Below are 7,457 nucleotides of genomic sequence, written 5' to 3'. Positions count from 1 at the left end.
TTGTCTGCTTCCTTAGTGACAGGAGCCCATTCTTTCCCTGCTGAGCACAAAGCAGTTCTCAAGGGGGAGCTCAGTACTGTGCTCTGAAAGAAGGCTTGTAGTTCTGATGTGTTAAGGCCCTGCGGCAATCAATGGTTTCCCATTTTGAGGCTGGCTTAGTACTAACCTCCTTCCTTCCTGAAATGCAGCATTGAGAAGCCAGCCACGTCTTACTTTTAATCTGAATCCTTTCTCACAACATTTCCATTCTTCATTTTACTCTCTCCTGAACATACCATATTCATGAGTTTATGCTTGACTCTACTTACTATTCACTGCCATCATTATTATTCTCTTAACATAAATCACCGTTTTAACATATACATTACCTATATATTTTGTGTATAGTCTATCTCATCGTTTTCTAAAACCTCCGTCAGTCAGGGTCCAACCAAGAAAACAAAAACCACTCCAAGAATTTTAACAAATACAGGGAACTGGTTTCTAAGTTAGATCAGGTACAGGGAGGATGCTGTGCAGCCCAGTACAGAGGGAAGCAATCCAGAGATGAGCAGCAGCAGGAGGTCCCTACAATCCCAAGTCTGAAGGGACAAGAGAGAGGGCTGTCACTGGACCTTGGGGAGGCAGTCACCTTGGGTAAGCTGGAGACAAGGGAGGCCACGCAGGGTTCGCTGGACACACAGACAGGAGGCAGCTGCTGTTGGAAATCCTGCCAAAGGCAGAGAAGTGGCAGCTTCTCCCTTCTTCCCATAAACCTCGAATCTTCTATCAGTACCTTCCTGGGCCAAACCCAACAGTGAGTGTGTGTGTGCCTGTGGATGTAGCATAGGAAAACACAGCCTATGGGGTTAATCAATCTTCCACTTTCATGGTCTCCCCTCCTTTTGTGATACAGAGCAGAGCAAGGAGAAAGTAGAGAAATAAATCTGAGGGAATAAATCATTCCACACAAGATGGGATTTTGTTTATTTCTACCTATCAGAAGTTAATTGCTCCAGAAGATCTGCAGATGTATAGAGGGACCTTCTGGATATGAAGGATAGCCAAGTTTACTCTTAACAAGCTGGGGTGAGTCAGGGGCTTTTGTCAGAAGGGGAGCTGGCAGGAACCCCGTGAGGAGGAGGAATGAGGGGAGAAGAGCCTCCCATGTGCGGAGGCTGCTGCAGGTCCCCCAGGGCCTCCTTCTCTGCCTCTGGGGGCATGTCAGGTGACAGATCTGGTCTGGAACATGGACATTGGTTTCCCAACCCCTCCTAAGGACCACAGCTGTTTGCAAACATCCTTCCAAGACTGGGACTCTGATTTTTCAAGAATCCATAAATTCTCAAAAAGGCTATTAAATGTAGTTCTGAAATACAATATTTTAAAGACTATGATTACAGTTGGTCCCAAATTGGATAGTAAGTATGGGACACTCTTTTAACAAGAAATTAGATAACAAGAAGGAACTTCAAACTGACCAGAACCAAATTAATTTTCTGGAGGGAATGGTTTCCACTGTTTAAATTTAAAGGCAAACAATAGAATATATGTCTATACCAACCCTTGTAGTAACAGATTATTACACAGCTGTCTTCCATTCAGTTAAAACTCAGTGTTGATGGAGCAAAACTTTTGATGTTTGAACACAGACCATATCCCCCCAAACAGAAGTTGTCATGAAGCAAAGGGTAAGACTGAGAAGAATGTTGATGCAAAATGTGATTCACATTTCAGTTTCTGCTCTTACCATTTGGATACTTTGAGGAAGCTGCTTAATTCTCAGTAATAATGATTATAACTTATATTTACTAAATATTTCCTATTTTCTAAGTACTTAAGTACTTTATATGTATTAACTAATTTAATCCCCAGAGTCCTATTACTGGCATCATTTACAGAAGCAGATAAAGGTTCAATGATTGCACAAACTCACACAGCTAAAAAGAACAGAACAAAGGTGGCATTTGTATACCGAATCTGTATACCACAAAAGATGTCCCAGCTAAGGAATGTGATAGTCATGGTAAACTTCTATATTGAATAGGACAATTTTCCGGAAGATGCCAGTAAAGTGTTTTATTTTAACAAAATCATTGTATTATGATACTTTTTTGACAAATGGAAGTAAGCATTTTGAGAAAAGTGCACCTTTTTCAGATGTGCACAAATATGCCATATGGGCATCGATCAGAGGTACTGGATAGAACCAGGGTACAGACCCAGGCAATCAAGCTCCAGGCAGATGCTAGATGTTCGTTAGAAGGATTTGTGACTTAAAGTTAATTGTGAAAACAAAATAAGGTTCCATACATAAAGCGTAAACATTCATAGTTACCACATATTTTTCATAGAAAAAAAGACTGTATCTGTGCTTATTCCAGAACTGCTGGGCTCCTTTGCTTCTAGATATTTCACCAGAACTCTCAGGACTTAATTGCTACAGTCTGGACACTCCATTTGTCATGGAAGAGCAGCGATTTCTTTCCTTTCTTTCAGATCTTGCCAGTCCCAAGAAATACCTAATATTCACTTACTTTGATAATAAATTTGACTGTTTCCACAGATGTCCTTTGAAATAACATTCCCTTATCTCTCTTTTTCTTTCCACTAGTTTTAGGGAAACTTCGGAAAAAATTCAGAACTGGACTTTGTCTTTGACCTCATCAAATACTTGTATGTGTGTGTGTGTAATTTATTAGAATTTCCATAAACGTTTTTTCTCCTTGACTTTCTTCCAAGTGCCCGATCACAGCATTTTGCCTATACCAACCCTGGCGAAATCACATGACCCATAAGTAGCCTCTCAGGGATGTTAGATACCTCTCATCGAGTTGCTGAGCTCCCAGGGTGGAGACCACCCTCAGTTCTTCTCGACAGACACCCCTTCCTTTCGAACATTGCAAAATTTATTGCTCACTCCAGTCATGAAGATATACACTCATTTGCTTATTTAGCTAGAAAAACAATATGTGTTGACAAAGGAAAGTGGTGATAAAAGGAGATTCATTACTTTCATGACATAAAAGACACTGGCAGGATGGCTTGCTAACTTATCATAATGATCATTATTACAATAGCTATGTTGTGTCGATAACCCAATAATAGAGAAATGTGTCCAGGTACTTCTTTCTGTCTCACATAGAGACAGAGCTATTGTTTTGTCTCTCTGAATTCCTGGAAGGGAGGCAGGAGCAGCTGAAGCAAGCAGTATTGGTGAGATTGATGCCTGCCTGGTGAGAGCCAGGGCCTCTCTTACCTTGTAGAGTACACAGATCACTCTGTGTTGAATAGCTTTTCTGGGGAGAACAGGTGTGGAGATGAATGACTTGGGAAGAAGTCATCAAGGACTGGAGTAGAAGTACTAAATAGTTTAAATGCTACATTTTAAATAAAAGACCCATGGAGAAACAGTGGGGGCTTTTAAATCCCTGATATTGACTGGTTTCTGAGACTCTTCAAATCCTAAAATTTATAATCTAAACATCAGTCCCCTACTCTTTTCTCTGCTGCATAATTTTTTCTCTCATCTCCCTTACATTAAGAGTTAAGTTTTAAACGAATTTTATAAATAAATTAACTAAGCAAAAAAGTTGTATACATAACACTATTAATTTACTCAGCAAATATTTACTAAGCACAGACTATTTGCAGGGAACTGGGCTAGGAGCTGGGCACTCATCAGAGAACCAGAGGGACAAGATCCCAGCTTTCATAGTGTGTATTCTAGTGTTTGTTACAGACAAAAGGGAAAAAATAACAGGGTGTTAAATGGGGCTCTCTCCATCTTGGAGTTTTACCTGAAGCCCTAAACCTGAGAACAGTACGTGTAATACAGTCTAAATCCAAAGGTTAGATATTTTGTGCTGCCTGTGCAATAGAACTGAATAGATCGATTCTGCCAACACTCACCTGCTGGCAATGAGGAACAGATACAACAGATACAAGAGAGAGCTGTGAGTGAGGCGTGATGGACAGGGTACTGTCAGCAAGCAGCCCAGGGTACAAGGGAGCAGACTGCTTCATCCTCAAAAAGTGTCATCTCAGAAAGCAGAAGTGTGGAAGACACAGGGTCTGTCATCTTACTACACATGGCTGAAGGCCTCTAGATGACCTTGAGTAACCTTTGGTAGCAGGTTTCACTGGAAGGTCTTTGCTAGGGTTTGGTGTGCCTTCCCCAAATTAATATCTTGAAACCTAATCCTCAATGTGATATTTGGTGGAGAGGTATTTGGAGAGGCAATTTGGTCTTGAGGGTGAAGACCTCATGAACAGGGTTACTGCCCTTATAAAAAGAGTTCTCAGAGGGCTCTCTTGCCTCTTCTATCATGTGAGGTTACAGTGAGAAGATGGCCATCAATGAGGACAAGGGCTTTCATCAGACAACAAATCTGTCAGCACCATCCCCTTGGACTCTACAACATCCAAAACTGAGAAATAAATTTGTTGTTTATAAACCATCCAACTTAGGATAGTTTTGTTATAGCAGCCTGAATGGACTGAGACAGTCTTGCATACCTTGTGTTTGGCAGTGCAAAGCTGAATTATTTTCCCTGCTCCAGACACAGTCTCTGGAGCAGGGATCTGCATTTGGGTTCTCTCAAACGGGGATTGCTCAAAGAAGTGAGGCAACATTGTTTGGGGGAGTAGTCCCCAAGAAGAGAGAGGGTGAAGGAGGTGTAATCAACCAGCCTCTAAGGTACTAACTGTCATAAAACTGCAGATGGGGAGTCCCCAACTTGAAAAAGCATCAGTAGGCAGGCCTGCAACACACAGGAGGCCTGACACCTGGTTACCACACCCCAAGTCAAGTAAGTACTGTTTTGTATCAACCAGCTCTGCCTCTGCTCCAATTCTGAAGAAGGCAAAGGGATCCTATCCAGTTGGGTGGGGTCAGGAAGGTAATGTAAACTCAGGGAAATAGTAAAGAAGCTGACCTTGTCCTCTTCATCCAATGTAGTCCTTCCATCCTGAGGCAGGTCCCAGCTGGGGAGCTAAAAAGCTGTAACTAGTGTAAATCAAAGAAATAAAAGTGTACATGTTTCACTGAATTGGAATTTTAATACCTGAGAGGAACAGAAGCAGCTACAGGTTTATCTACTATAAAGGATAATGAGTCAAGATATCAAGGTTAATAGTCAGTAATTTTCTGCTTTTATACACCAAATCCATCTCATTTAATAGTCAGGTATTTAGAGACAAATAACCTTCCAGACTGTGAGGAGTGCTGTGAATGAGCTAGGCAGGTCAGGGGAGGCCTCTCTTGGGCAGTGTCTGTGAAACTGAGGCCGGAGTGACGGGGAGGAGCCACCCAGGGGGACCTGGTGGAGCACTCTCACTAGAGAACACAGCAGGAGTGAGGGCCACGGGGCACAGGCTTCTGATGAGCTGGGTGTGGGCGGAAGCGCAGCATCAGACTATCAGAGGCACGCGGCCTCGCGTGGGGCTGGCATTGGAGGCAGAGGCCTGTTTCTGCAGTGCGTTTTAGATCTTGGCCTTGAGTTTGAAATTAGTTGTAAGGCAGTAACAGACTATTAGAGGACTTGAAGGTGATTAAACCTGTATTTAAAAAAAAGGAAACTACTCTGGTTTCTTGGAGGACAGCATTTTGTTGATGAGTAAGGGTTGACATAGGGGCCCCTGCTGAAAGCATTTTACTAGTGTAGATATGACATGGTGGGAACTTAGCCTAAGGATTAGAAGGGGAGTTGGAGAGACGGGCATGGGTTTCAGATATAAACTATGTACAAAATTTGTGCCGTATACTGAATGGGTCAATTAAGTATCTTTAGTGGATGTTGTTGGTGCCCTCTTGTAGTGGATCTCTGTTGGTATATACACCCATTATCCAGCTGTTATGAATGTTAGATGCTAACTGCTCACAGCTACCACATTCTCTGGAGAATTTTCCCCATAAAACAATAGGTTCAGTGCTTGGGAGGTTATGCCCTTCAACTTCCCACTCCTGGGAACCCAGAAACCTGACATGTGGATATAAAAGTCCAGCCTCCTTGCCTCAAGGTAAGACCAAATTGTATACAATTTGCACTCCAGAGCTTCCCTGTGGGACCAAACTGAAACTAGTCTACTTAATTCTTTTCCCCAGTTCACTCACTTTTTTCTTCTCCTAAAGCACTCACCAAATAAGTCATTTGACTATCACTAAACCAATATCAGTATAATAGATCACTTGAGAATCCCTGCCTGATTCTTTTCTTCTATGAAATCCTACCTGAGAGAATTTGAGCATGTTACTTTGACATGACTATGAGGCACCCAGATGGTGATGTTAAGTAGGCAGATTGATACATGACTCAACCTCAGAGAGATGGAGGAGCATTTTGGCATCTGTTGTATATGAGTGGTATTAATAGCCAGAGAAATGGATGCAATCTCCAAGCAGGTATGTAACTAGATGAGAGGGTCTAGGACTGAGCCCTGAGAGCTCCAACATTTAGAGGTAGAAGATGAGGATTCCACAAAAGAGAGAATATGATATCTTAGAATCTTAAGATACCCTACCTTTATGGCTAGATTATGGAGTTATAATAGAGTTCTACTGTATGATCTTATAGAAAGTATTAGACTCTATAGTGACCATTGACTGTTTCCTTTAATATACAACATGGAGAAAATTCAAGAAATGCAATTTTCTGTTAAAGAATCTTTTAATCATTGATACCTGTAAACTGATGTTTTTTAGAGTCTTCACAATGCTAGGTAAGGTTATTTCATGTTAACTGCACAATTAACTCATGTCATCAATGAAGCTTTTTTCATTTGAATTAAGTCTCCAGTCCCTATAAAATTAGAATTTTCCTCATTTGCTGAAGTCTTCCAATTACTTTCTAAGTTGAGTTAGTAGTGCACTAAACTTTTATTTCCAGAGAAATGAGTTCAAGTAGAGGTCATCCATGCAAATGAGTTGAGTGATCTCAAACTAGCATTTAAGTGTGTCAAGAAGTTCTATCTATATTGGTTTATTTTGAAAGGCAAATGAAAGAGAAGAATATGGATTTTGTGTGTTTATTTAAAGAGAAGTTTCTGAAAATGTCATTTCATTTAAATCTCTAGTACCCATAAAGTAACTTATCAAGAAGCAAAGTTTATGGCAAGCCGGAGAATCACAAGAGAACAACAAGGGAAAGAGGTGGGTCCAGTAACAAAGATGTTATCAATTAAATACACCAGGGGCAGCTAATCTGTAAATTATTAAATTTTACATCAAGTAATAAGATACTGAATTTTTATGCTGAAGCTCAAAGATCTCAATCCTCATTTAATCTTGCCTGCAATACTTTGAGCTAAGTGTTAAATTTTTAATTGACAATGGTGCAAATGATCAAGAAAAGCTTAGGAACTTGTTGAAGAAAACAAAGCTGGAAAATGGTAGATTACAATTCTAATTAGGTACCTTTGATTCCAAAGTTCATACTTTTCCCCCCTTATACTATATCAGTCATGAAAACCCAGCTTAT

This window comes from Manis pentadactyla, chromosome 8, assembly GCF_030020395.1.
Source record: "Manis pentadactyla isolate mManPen7 chromosome 8, mManPen7.hap1, whole genome shotgun sequence".
In the NCBI taxonomy this organism is placed as follows: domain Eukaryota; kingdom Metazoa; phylum Chordata; class Mammalia; order Pholidota; family Manidae; genus Manis; species Manis pentadactyla.
The sequence above is the reverse complement of the archived record's forward strand: the minus strand, read 5'-3'. Positions refer to the sequence as shown.